Source organism: Bos indicus x Bos taurus, chromosome 12 (genome assembly GCF_003369695.1).
Source record: "Bos indicus x Bos taurus breed Angus x Brahman F1 hybrid chromosome 12, Bos_hybrid_MaternalHap_v2.0, whole genome shotgun sequence".
Taxonomy (NCBI): Eukaryota; Metazoa; Chordata; class Mammalia; order Artiodactyla; family Bovidae; genus Bos; species Bos indicus x Bos taurus.
The window spans coordinates 63,385,410-63,397,431 of record NC_040087.1 but is presented as its reverse complement, the minus strand read 5'-3'; the positions used below and the strand labels follow the sequence as shown (position 1 = coordinate 63,397,431).

The 12,022-nt window shown below is 37.2% G+C and overlaps 1 pseudogene; it reads left to right on the top strand.

The window, feature by feature from the left end:
* The first annotated feature begins 8,010 nt into the window (after nucleotides 1-8,010).
* LOC113902120 lies at nucleotides 8,011-10,340 on the top strand (annotated as a pseudogene).
* Nucleotides 10,341-12,022: the final 1,682 nt, after the last annotated feature.

The following is a 12,022-nucleotide window of genomic DNA, read 5'->3' as shown; positions in this document are numbered from 1 at the left end:
AATTCCTTTTACTAAGGGAAGAATTTGTTTTGATTTTATGGTTACTTTATTGCTTATTTCAAAGCTTAAAGACTCACCTCTTTCTTACACATAGGTGGATACAGAGAGAAAGGGTAGAGGGAGGAAGGGGGAATTACACGTCTACATGACTACACCGTACACTTTAGCAGTATAGGATCCATACAAAACCTTTTTTCACATAGCACACTTACTAACTTCTTCTATTAAGCACATGTATGATAAAAGCCAAGAATTTCCAGTTATGCTATCAACACTTATTTATTAGAAAAATACACAGAATTCAAATATAAAATTAATTAAAGAAGATTTTCGTTAAACACTAACCTTATCAGAAATATGACTAAGTGCTTTTTATAGATTATCATATTTAATATCATGAAGGTCATTTCCAAGGCAAGTTATTATTATTCATATTTGTGAATGAAGAAACCTAACTTCAAAAGGGTTAGCAAATTGATCAGTGTAACAAACTTTTTTAAAAAATTAAGAAAATATATTTATGTATTTTTTTATTTTTAGCTGTGCTGGATCATCATTGCTGCTCAGGTGTTTCTCTCACTGCGGCGTGCAGGCTCCTCATTGTGGTGGCCTCTCTTGTTGCTGGAGTGTGTGGGCCCTAGAGTGTGCGGGCTTTAGCAGTTGCAGCTCACGTGTTCTAGAGCACAGGATCACTAGTTGTGGTGCATGGGCTTAGTTGCTCCATAGTCTGTGGGATGTTACTGAATCAGGAACCAAACTTGTTTCTCCTACATTGGCAGGTGTATTCTTTACCACTGAACTATCAGGACTTGCCTATTGGCTCAGTAGTAAAGACTCTGTCTGCAATGCAGGAGATGCAGCTTCCATCACTGGGTCAGGAAGATCCCCTGGAGAAGGAAATGGCAACCCATTCCAGTATTCTTGTCTGGAGATTCCATGAATTGAGGAGCCTGGTGAGCTACAGTCCATAGGGTCTCAAAGAGTTGGACACGACTGAAGTGACTGAGCATATGTGAGACCCCAGGGAAGCCCAAAGAAATTTTTAAAAAGATCAGAAACAGTATCTGACTCCAGGTGGGAGAAAGGCTAAAAGGAAGAAAATCCTCCAAACTGAGGATCAGCAGGCATCTTTAAGACAGTGATGCGTAGCAGTTAAGAATGTGATTTTTGAGTTTGGCCACATGACTTGAAATCCCAAGAAAATAACTTATCAACTACTAGCCTTTGACATAATATCTCTATAAATCCATATGCCAACATCCTCTCATCTGCAATTCCAAAATCCAAAGGTTATGAGAGCCAAAAGATTTTGTATGTTTTGTATGGTCTTATTTGGCAAATGGTGACTGCAGCCATAAAATTAAAAGATGCTTGCTCCTTAGAAGAAAAACTTTGACCAACCTAGACAGCATATTAAAAAGCAGAGACACTACTTTGCCAAAAAATGTCCCTTCCAGTAGTCAGGTATGGATATAAGAATTGGACTATAAAGAAAGCTGAGTGCTGAAGAATCAATGCTTTTGAACTGTGGTATTGGAAAAGACCCTTGAGAGTCCCTTGGATAGCAAGGAGATCAAACCAGTCAATCCCAAAGGAAATCAGTCCTGAATATTCATTGGAAGGACTGATGCTGAAGCTGAAACTCTAATACTTTGGCCACCTGATGTGAAGAACTGACTCATTGAAAAAGACACTGAAGCTGGGAAAGATTGAAGGAAGGATGAGAAGGGGACGACAGAGGATGGGATGATTGAATAGCATCACCAACCCAGTAGACATGAATTTGAGCAAGCTCCTGGAATTGGCGATGGACAGAGAAGCCTGGTGTGCTGCAGTCCATGGGGTCTCAAAGAGTTGGACACGACTGAGCAACTGAACTAAACTGATTTGGTGGAGATTCACAGATTGTGCTAGTGGTAAAGAACCTGCCTGCCAATGCAGAAGACATGAGACATGGGTTCCATCCCTGGGTTGGGAAGATCCCCTGGAGGAGGGCATGGCAACCCACTCCAATGTTCTTGCTTGAAGAAGCCCATGGAGAGAGCAGCCTGACAGGCTAGATGGGGTCACACAGTGTTGAACATGACTGAAGTGACTTAGCACACATATGGTGGTAAAATTTAATCTATTTACCATGAGGATACTTAGGATCTCTACTGACTCTACTTACTGGATATGTCCAAAACATATTAGTTCAGCTATTTTAATATTTTTTTATGTTTGATTAGACATACTGCTGTACATAATTCAAGTTATGGCAAAATTACAGTTGATGGATTACATTGCTTCTCTGAAATATTTTGGATACAGAAGCATATCTGGTTCAAGGATTTGGCATAAAAGATTGAATGTTTCTTATCCCTATGGCAAAAGTGGAGGAAAATAGTGTCTCTCATGCAGAATTTTCATGGCAATGAAAATAATCTAGAATAGTTACTGAACTCAATGTCTTCCTCTTAATAACCATGCAGTCCATATTAGCTGTCATTTATATGCCCCCAAGGTAAAAGTCACCACTGACTTGAGAAACTGGTCTGAGGTCACCCAAGGAAGTTGAAATTTCTAGGTGTCCCAGTTCATTGCTCTCCTTCTACATCTTAAGCACATAACTGGCCTGTGTCTGTAAAAAAAATCATCCACAGTGGAAAAATGAGGCTGAGTAGAGATAGTATTTTTCTGAGCCTCAAGGTCCATAAAACAGGGAGATGATATTGTCATAATTCTATTGCAAGGGAAGATTAAGCCAATTGTTTAATACTCAGGTAAGAGGCTTTTTTTTTTTTTTTGGTGGAAAACAGATAGGAATCTTGAAATAGGCAGTTCAGTTCAGTTCAGTTGCTCAGTCATGTCCGACTCTTTGCAACCCTGTGGATGCAGCACGGCAGGCTTCCCTGTCCATCACGAACTCCCAGAGCTTACTCAAACTCATGTCCATCGAGTCAGTGATGCCTTTCAACCATCTCATCCTCTGGTGTCCCCTTCTTCTCCTGCCTTCAATCTTTCCCAGCATCAGGGTCTTTTCCAGTGAGTCAGTTCTTCGCATCAGGTGGACAAAGGATTGGAGTTTCAGCTTCAGCATCAGTCCTTGCAGTGAATATTCAGGACTGATTTCCTTTAGGATTGACTCATTGGATCTCCTTTGAAATAGACAAAGATTCCTGAATTATAAGACCTATGATCCCCTTTTTTTTTTTGAGGGGGAGTGCAAATATAAGTCATAAATCATAAATCCTAAAACACAAAACTCAAACCACACATGTCAGAATAGGAGAATCTATTTAATGGTTGGAAATTGGGACAAATACAAGATATATCAAAATATAAGTGATGCAAAGTTGTTGACTCTGAAATCATAAAAAAAAAAAAAAATAATGAAGCACTGAATCTGTCTGACACAGGCAGCCTGCAAGAGGCCCTTTGCTGGTCCCTGCCTCATGGAATTCATTCCCTCATGTAATTCCCTTCCCTTGAGTGCAGGCGGCATTTATTAACCTCCTTCTAAGGAACAGAATATGGCAGATATCAGTTCCCAGATGAGACTATAAAAAGACAATGGCTTTCATTTTGGCTTCTGTCTCTCATTTGCTTGCTCCAAAGTAAGCAGCTGCCATGACACGAGCTGCACTGAGGAGATTCCCCATGGAGAGAAACTGAGTCCTTGCGAAATGGAATGCCTCAGTCTAAGAACCTGAAGACCTGAATCCTGCTAATGCTTCTCTCAGGCAAGCCCTGGAAGGAGATTGCACCCACCAGCATTTTGAGTGCAACCTCATGAGAAATAATAAACTATAGGCAAGATCACCACACAGCAACACACTTGAAGTTCTGGCCCACAGCAGCTCAAAGCATAAAAATGTTTGCCGTTGTCACTAAGCTTTTGAATATAAATTTTAAAGCAATAAATGAGCAATAATAAACTATTTAAGTATGGAGATAATTCTAAATAGCTCCCATTACAGAACAGAATGTAATCTTCATAAACATATATGAAGTTAAAATGGGTGGTGTAGGTGGAGATAATAACAAGAAATAACAAAGAGTAAAGTGCATGTAGAAGGAAATATGTATTCTAATATATTTTGTGGATGTTACAGTGGAGTAAGAATCCTATCCAGACTGTAAATTATGAAACACAAATATAAGAACATAATCTCTAAGTCGCTGGAGTGCACAAAACAGAACAAAATCAAATAATATAAGATAATGCACAAAGAATTCATAATAAAACATGGATATCATTAAGAATAATAATAAAGATAAGAGAAATAAGGAGAAATAGCTAATATATGTTGAGTAATTGCTATATTTCTGCCCCTCAATCATTTAATTCTTATAACTTTCCTACAAGATGAAAACTACTATGGCGTTTATTTTACAGATAAGAAAATAATAAAAAATTCACTACACAGTAAAACCCATGTGACATAGTTAAGTTTGTGCTCAGAAAAAAGAAAAATACCCTTAGATATTTACTATTAGTTAAGGGTAAAACTCATAATTCTTCAAAGTAATGTCAAAAATAACAGAAATAGCATAAAAATGGAAGGAAATAAAATATTCGCCACTCTATGCTAAAAAACACAGTATCATGTTTCATTAGAATCCTTCCCAACTTAGGTCCTTTGCTTTCACTCTTTTCTCTGCCTGGAATCCTCTCCCCAAGAACCTGAGTTGTCATGGGATTTGAGTCTCATGCTGTCACATGCCCTTATCCCCTCATTGGCTCACATGTCATCTCCTTATAGAGCCTTCTTCCAACACCAAAACTAAAATGCTTTTCACGCAGCCTTTCTCTAATATTTTAGTAACTCAGGTACGTTCAATTAGGGTAATCATACCCATTGTATATTGGCTGTTATTCCTTGTAAGTTGATAATTGTCCTCATTTTGTGGTCCATGCATGCTGCCAATTAACCATTTTATTTACATCACTTCATTAGTTTTGTCTCTAGTGCTATAGTCCATTTCCATCTAATTTTTCAAAAGTCTTGAAAATAATCACTAGGTCTAGCAATTATAACTATGCTGTTGTTGCTCAGTCACCCAGTCATGTCGGACTCTTTCAAAGCCAATGGACTGCAGCATGCCAGGCCTGCTTGTCCCTCACCATCTCCCGAAGTTTGCCCAAGTTCATATCCATTGCATCAGCCAACTCATCCTCTGATGCCCTCTTCTCCTCCTGCTCTCAATCTTCCTAGCATCAGGGACTTTCCCAATGAGCCAGGTGTTCACATCAGGGGACCAAAATACTGGAGCTTCAGCACCATTGGGAAGACCATACCTTGACTACATGGACCTTTGTTAGCAGAGCATTGCCTCTGCTTTTCAATACACTGTCTAGGTTTGTCATAGCTTTCTTGCCAAGAAGAAAATGTATTTTGATTTCATGGCTGCAGTCACTATCCACAGTGATTTTAGAGCCCAAGAAGGGGAAATCTGTTATTACTTCCATATTTTCCCCTTTTATTTGCCATGAAGTAATGGGGTCAGCTGCCATGATTATAACTATAGGTAGTATAATTCTATCTTTAAAAAATAATTTTATTACATTTTAAATTTTAATTATAAACAAAATGTACGCTTAATGTTAAACTCGTTGTTTAAAGAAGTTAGCTTATTCTTTACCACTACTACTGATTATTGTAGGAATTATTTTATGTGTAAAAGTAGACTTTTCATCTATCATTTCTTCATTGATGATAAAAATCCTGTTTTCAGAAAATCTGAACCATAAATATATCAAGTTCAGCACATACTCACTTAAGAAAAGTTTAGCAGGTTATAATTTAAGCAGTTGGAGAACAGGCAGTTCAGCAGCACATTTCAAAAAACTGTAGAGAAAAATTAGACTATTTAGATTTTTTATGCAAAAATTGTTGTTTAATAAATATAGTTCTTGTGAAAAAAAATCTTTCAGTGGTAAAATAATTATCCACATGGGAAGTATCATGACTGTTTGGGTTACCCATGAGAGTATTTTGAGTAAAACTCAGGGAATGGGGTGAAAATTGCTATATTCCATATTTTGAGTTTCTCTCTTTTTTCTCTCTTATCCTTCAGATATACTGGCAAGGCTCACTTTGTTAAGTAGAAAAGTTCAGACAGATAATATCTACAGAGGTAATAAAAAGGAACTAATAGTAACAACTAATAGTAATACTTCTAGAAATTCTGTAGTGACCCTGGAGAAAAGTTGACCCTTTGACTAGGGTCACGTACTTATTGAAGTTACAAAAGAAAAGACAGGTAAATAATTCATATATTTATATAACTTAAATCCCAGGGCCTCAGAGTTATTATATAAAATACCTATTCTTTTTTATGTTTAACTTTTAATTAAAGAAAATCATTTATACTTAAAACTTTCTGTAACCCAAAGATTTTGCTTAATAAATGAACAAATGAAAGGTTTTATTCTTAAAGTTTTAGCAAGAAAAGACTTTCCCATTCTCTATACTTACAGTTAAAATGATTTTACTAAAAAATTTTGAAATAATGTAATTTCCCATGACTACCATCCTGTGCCAATGTTGTTTTTATGAAATTTAATGCTTATAAAGAAATGGAGCTGATCATCCACCCCATTATTCATTCCTTCTTTCACGTATTTCAAAAGTAAAATTTTTAAAAATCTTTGGGAAAAGTAGTTACAAAGGATGAGCTTTTCTGTGAAATTTCTTTCATAGAACTGGGAGAAAAAAGACTACAAATATGCTATCATCACCAAAAGTAAGAGAGCACCCATACTGAACAGCAACAAATTAATTTGAATAAAAACTGACAAAAGAGTAAATGAATTCACACATCTCTCTCTGCTCATGATAAATTTTGTAAAAGTGCAGAAATGATGAGAATTATGAAAGAAAATCATTAATAATCCCCAATGTGAGAAATAGGTATTTAGTGACCAAGAAAACACCATCAAATTCTCTGCAGGGAGCTCCTTTCCTCCAACATATGGCAATGAAATGATCAGGTTCCAAAATATGAAATAAAAAAGTTTGAAAATGTAAGTGAAAATTGACTTTAGAATAATTATAAAATGGAAGATATGTTTTGCTCTACTATGGGAAATGTTCTATATATTTTTAAATAAATAGAATGAGAAGCCCATTATGATTCCAATATTGCTTAAGAAATTCTGAAAAAAGTGAGAAAATTTTAATATTTATCTTTCATATTAAGAAGGAAAGATATAGAATAAAACATAGGAATAATGAAGGATAAAACATAAAATATTATAAACATAATGACTTTCATCGGCAATAGTTAAACCAACATAAATATATTGAAATCAATCTCTCTAAAATTTCAAGTAGAAAACATAAATTTGCAATGAAGTGTACACTTGTGAAATATATAAGTATGAAATGAAGTGAAAATGTTAGTTGCTCAGTCATGGCCGACTCTTTGTGACTCCATAGACCTGCGCTGGTGGGCTGCAGTCCATGGAGTTGCAGTCAGACACTGACTGAGCAACTAACACTTTCACTTCACTTCATACTTATACATGTCAGATCTTCCCAACCCAGGGATCAAACCCACGTCTCCTGTGTCTCCTGCACTGCAGGTGGGTTTTTTGTTTTTTTTTTTTTTTACCACTGAACCACCAGGGAAGCCCATAATATAAGGACCATATAATCCAAAAAACAGGGCATCCAATCATGCTACAAAGTAAATATATGACCTTTTAATTTTTACAAATTATACTGGATATAGATTATGAAGAATTTCATGTAATTTTCTACTTAAAATATTCTTTTCATTCAGTTGTTCCGCACCAGTATATTGATTGTTGCATGCAAAATTGGATGTTCATGCGTCTCAGAAGTGAACCAAGCAAGGAAAAACAAGCAACCATACAAAAAACTGCTTTTCACAATCTCAGCTCTTGGAATCTAATATAGGAAGCAGACAGTTAGGCTAAAAATATAGTAAGCTAGGGAGAGAGGTTCTCAGTGGAGGTGTGAGGCAAAGAATTTAGGCAAAGAATCTAAAAGGACTCACTGAATGAGTGACATTCCATGTGTATTGAAGTACAAGAATCAGGAAGGCAAGCAAGGTATTGGACAAAGGAAAGAAAACTTACAATGTAAAAAGATGTTAAAGAATCTGTTTTACTCAAGGAAAAGCCAAGAAAGCAGTGTATCCAAAGTTAACAAGCAGAAAAAAAGTATGAGAGGAAAAAAAGGATCCTTAGGTCCTAGACCATCACAAGGACTTTGATTTTAGCTCTGAGAAAGCCACTACAAGATTTTGTGTAGAGCCTTGGCTGTCAAAATTTAGGTGCAACAGAATCTTTGTAAGGATTGCAAAAATACAGATTGATGAGTTTCTGCCTCCAGACTTCCTGATTCAGTAGGTCAGGGGTGTAACCTTAGAACCTGTTGATGGACCCGGTGACCACATTTTGAAAATTGCTGGGGTAGAATATTGACAGGAAATGTTTTAATTCAATTAATCTGATGTACTTTTGGAGAAAGACTGAAATGAGACAAAGGTATAAGCAGTGGAAGCAGGATTTTCTCTCTGTAGGTTGTGGTTGAATTCATTTTCAGTTTCCAATGGCACGGTTTGATTGGATTGGAGTGTGTGTGTGTGTGGGTTTATGCTGCTGCTACTGCTGCTAAATCGCTTCAGTCGTGTCTGACTCTGTGCAACCCCATAGACAGCAGCCCACCAGGCTCCCCCATCCCTGGGATTCTCCAGACAAGAACACTGGAGTGGGTTGCCATTTCCTTCTCCAATGCATGAAAGAGAAAAGTGAAAGTGAAGTTGCTCTGTTGTGCCTGACTCTTAGCGACCCCATGGACTGCAGCCCACCAGGCTCCTCCATCCATGGGATTTTCCAGGCAAGAGTACTGGAGTGGGTTGCCATTGTGTGTGTTTATAATGATCTTCAAAAGACCATAGTGGCCCTTTATGGAGGAATGCTAATCATTGCAGTGGTTAAGTGTGCAGCTTTGATGCATGACCCAAGCATGCAGGTTTGTGCTGAGGTCTTTGTCCTCTGTGCCGTATGAACCTCAGAAGCTCCTCTGCAGTCTTGGGCCTAAGCACCTAAGCCATCCGCTCTAAATCATCCGTCTGTCATTGGTTAAGGTGACATTCTTTAGATGTCTAAATTATAAAGGTATGATTTCTTGCTTGCTTGGATCTGTGGCTACTTTCTGGAAGAGAAAATCACTGACGTTAACTTTAGATGGGCGACATATAAAAGATCTTCAAATTGGGGATCTTTCTTGGCAGCTATCTCCAGAGCTAAGAAGAAAGACATTAAAGAAGATTTCAGTTCCTGCTGTCAGCATACCAGGCCAGTGAAACTTAAAACTAGTTTCCGAGGTCAGGGGAATGTCCATGTCTCACTGTGTCTTCAGCTCTAGAGAGGCAGTCCCTGATGAAGGGGGTATTATTTTCTGTACTACTTTTGTCCAAGGCTCCGCCCTGGCAGACCTAGAAGAATAGTCTGGCCGCTTCATCTATCGGAGCTACCTAACGACCCCTGACTACCACAGTGGTCACAATTAAGTCACTCCTGTGCAAATACATCCTAGATAAGGATCTAGATTATAGCTTTCCATGCCATGTCTGCCATTTTACTGTCCAGAAAAGAATTTCAGCAGGAAATCCCAACTTAGTAGCTTGACTGAAAGCATTAAGGTACTCTCCAGATCTGAGGGAAAAAGAAGAAAAAGGAAGAGGCAGGAAGAGAATGAAATTTTCGAGAAGTAGAATCAGCTTTTGACTCTTTTCAGTGAGAAGGTCTCAGAGCTTTTTGTACACAGTGCCGCTTCTCTCCTAAATACAAGAAGCACTACATATATCTTATAAAGAATGCTAACTCCTGTCACAGGAAAATTCTAGAATGTAGCATTGAGCCCTTGAAGGATAATGTAGAAGGAGTTGAAAAGTGATTAACTTTGCAAGCTAATCATTGGCACTGAGAAAAAGATAAAATGTAAGAGAAATAATAATTTCTTAATTTGAACAAGTTTAACTGTTTCCACTGAATAAAGAAGAGGCCACTTTCAGGCAAATACAAAATGAAGAGACAGACATTATAGCATAATTAAATGAAAATCTTATGTAATTGTTCAATCATGTCTCCACATTAAAATATCTATACAGCAAGGTGGAAGGTGAGTGTGTAGTCGGAACTGAAATTGTAGACATATATTAAGAGTATGCACTGCAGAAAGAAAAACCTAAAATACCTCAATCTCTTTTCATGCTGATTAAAGAAATATTGATTCAGTATTCCTCTACAGTATTCTGACTTGGTCAAAATTTTCAAGATATTTCCAGTGGATGTGATTCTAAACATTGAAACAGTATATTGAGATTTATTACCTTTGAGGATAGTAAATTATGTAATATGGAAAGACCAAAAAAACCATTGTTATAGACCAAGGAGGTTTTCTTTTGCCCTGTTGTCCTGAATTTGAATAGATTTAAGAGTTGACTCATTGGAAAAGACTCTGATGCTGGGAGGGATTGGGGGCAGGAGGAAAAGGGGACGACAGAGGATGAGATGGCTGGATGGCATCACTGACTCGATGGACGTGAGTCTCAGTGAACTCTGGGAGTTGGTGATGGACAGGGAGGCCTGTCGTGCTACGATTCATGGGGTCGCAACGAGTAGGACACAACTGAGTGACTGATCTGATCTGATCTGATCTAATCTTGGCAGACATTACTTGGAGGTAGTAGTGGAAAAAAACTTAAATGGGTAGAATTAGCCATTAGTTCCAGGTGAATTCGGGGCAATTGGGAAAGTTGAGGGAGTTTCATTGCACTGGATCATAATAGAATCTAGCTTATGCCATTAGTGAAACCCAGTAAGGCAGGCATTTTTCTGGACCAAGAGATGGGTGAAGTTTCCTTTTATAATAAGAATGATGTCACTTTTCTATATTTTAATGGTTATTTTACACAAGCCCTTTGGCCATATTTCTATGCTGGAACAGATTCTGAAACTAAAAATCTCTTCAGTAACAGATTATGAAAGATAAAGAACATGGGAAACAACTGTTTTATTTTCCATCAGTCTGTGCATGTAATTTAGACAGTAAATCTAGCCTCAGGAATTTATATTAAGTTTTATGATAAAAAAGATATATTTTCATTCTTTATTTTAAACAACTATAAAAACATACAATACCAATTTCATGGAGGTTATGGGTACAGTTGTCAAGTGCTTTGAAATTCTAAGATAAAATATTTGAGAATTATATTACTTAACATCTGCAATGATTAATTTCACATATGAACTTGACTAGGCTATGATACACAGATATTTTGTTAAACTCCAGTCTAAGTGTCACTACAAAGGTGTTTTGCAGTTGAGTTTAACATTTAAGTCAATGACTCTTGAGTAAAGCACATTACCCTTCTCAACATGGGTGGGCCTCATCCAATCAGTTGAAGACCTTAAGAGAAAAAAGACAGATTTCCCAAAGGAGATGTGGTTCAGCCTGTGGTCTGCCTTCAGGCTGGAACTGTAGCATTAACTTTTCACCTTCTCCAGCCTGTCAGTCTACCCTGTAGATTTTGGACCTGCCAGCGTTTACAATCGTATAAGCCAAGTTCTTAAAAAAAAAAAAAAAAAAATCTCTCTTTGTATATAATGCACATTCTATTGATCCCTTTTCTCTGGAGAACCCTGATTAATACAGTATCTATCTATTTTTTTTTAAAACAAAGTCTGTAGTGAGCCACTGTAGTGTCATTGGTTTTGAACCCCTTTTCTAAAAATTTCACCTTCAGGAAGGATTGAAGAGAGAGAAACACCACTCCCCACTGCACCTCATTGAAGTGTTTATGGCATAATAGAGTAAATACGTGATGGCTAAATGAGGAGCCTTTTAGAAATAGCTACTTACCTTAAAAAAAAAAAAAGACAAAAAATCAGATAACCATGAACTTTGATGAATCAATGCCATAAAGCATCTTTAAACCTAGAATTAGAATGGTTGCTAAAAACAAACAAACAAACAAAAAACCCTGAAACCCTTTGCTTTGG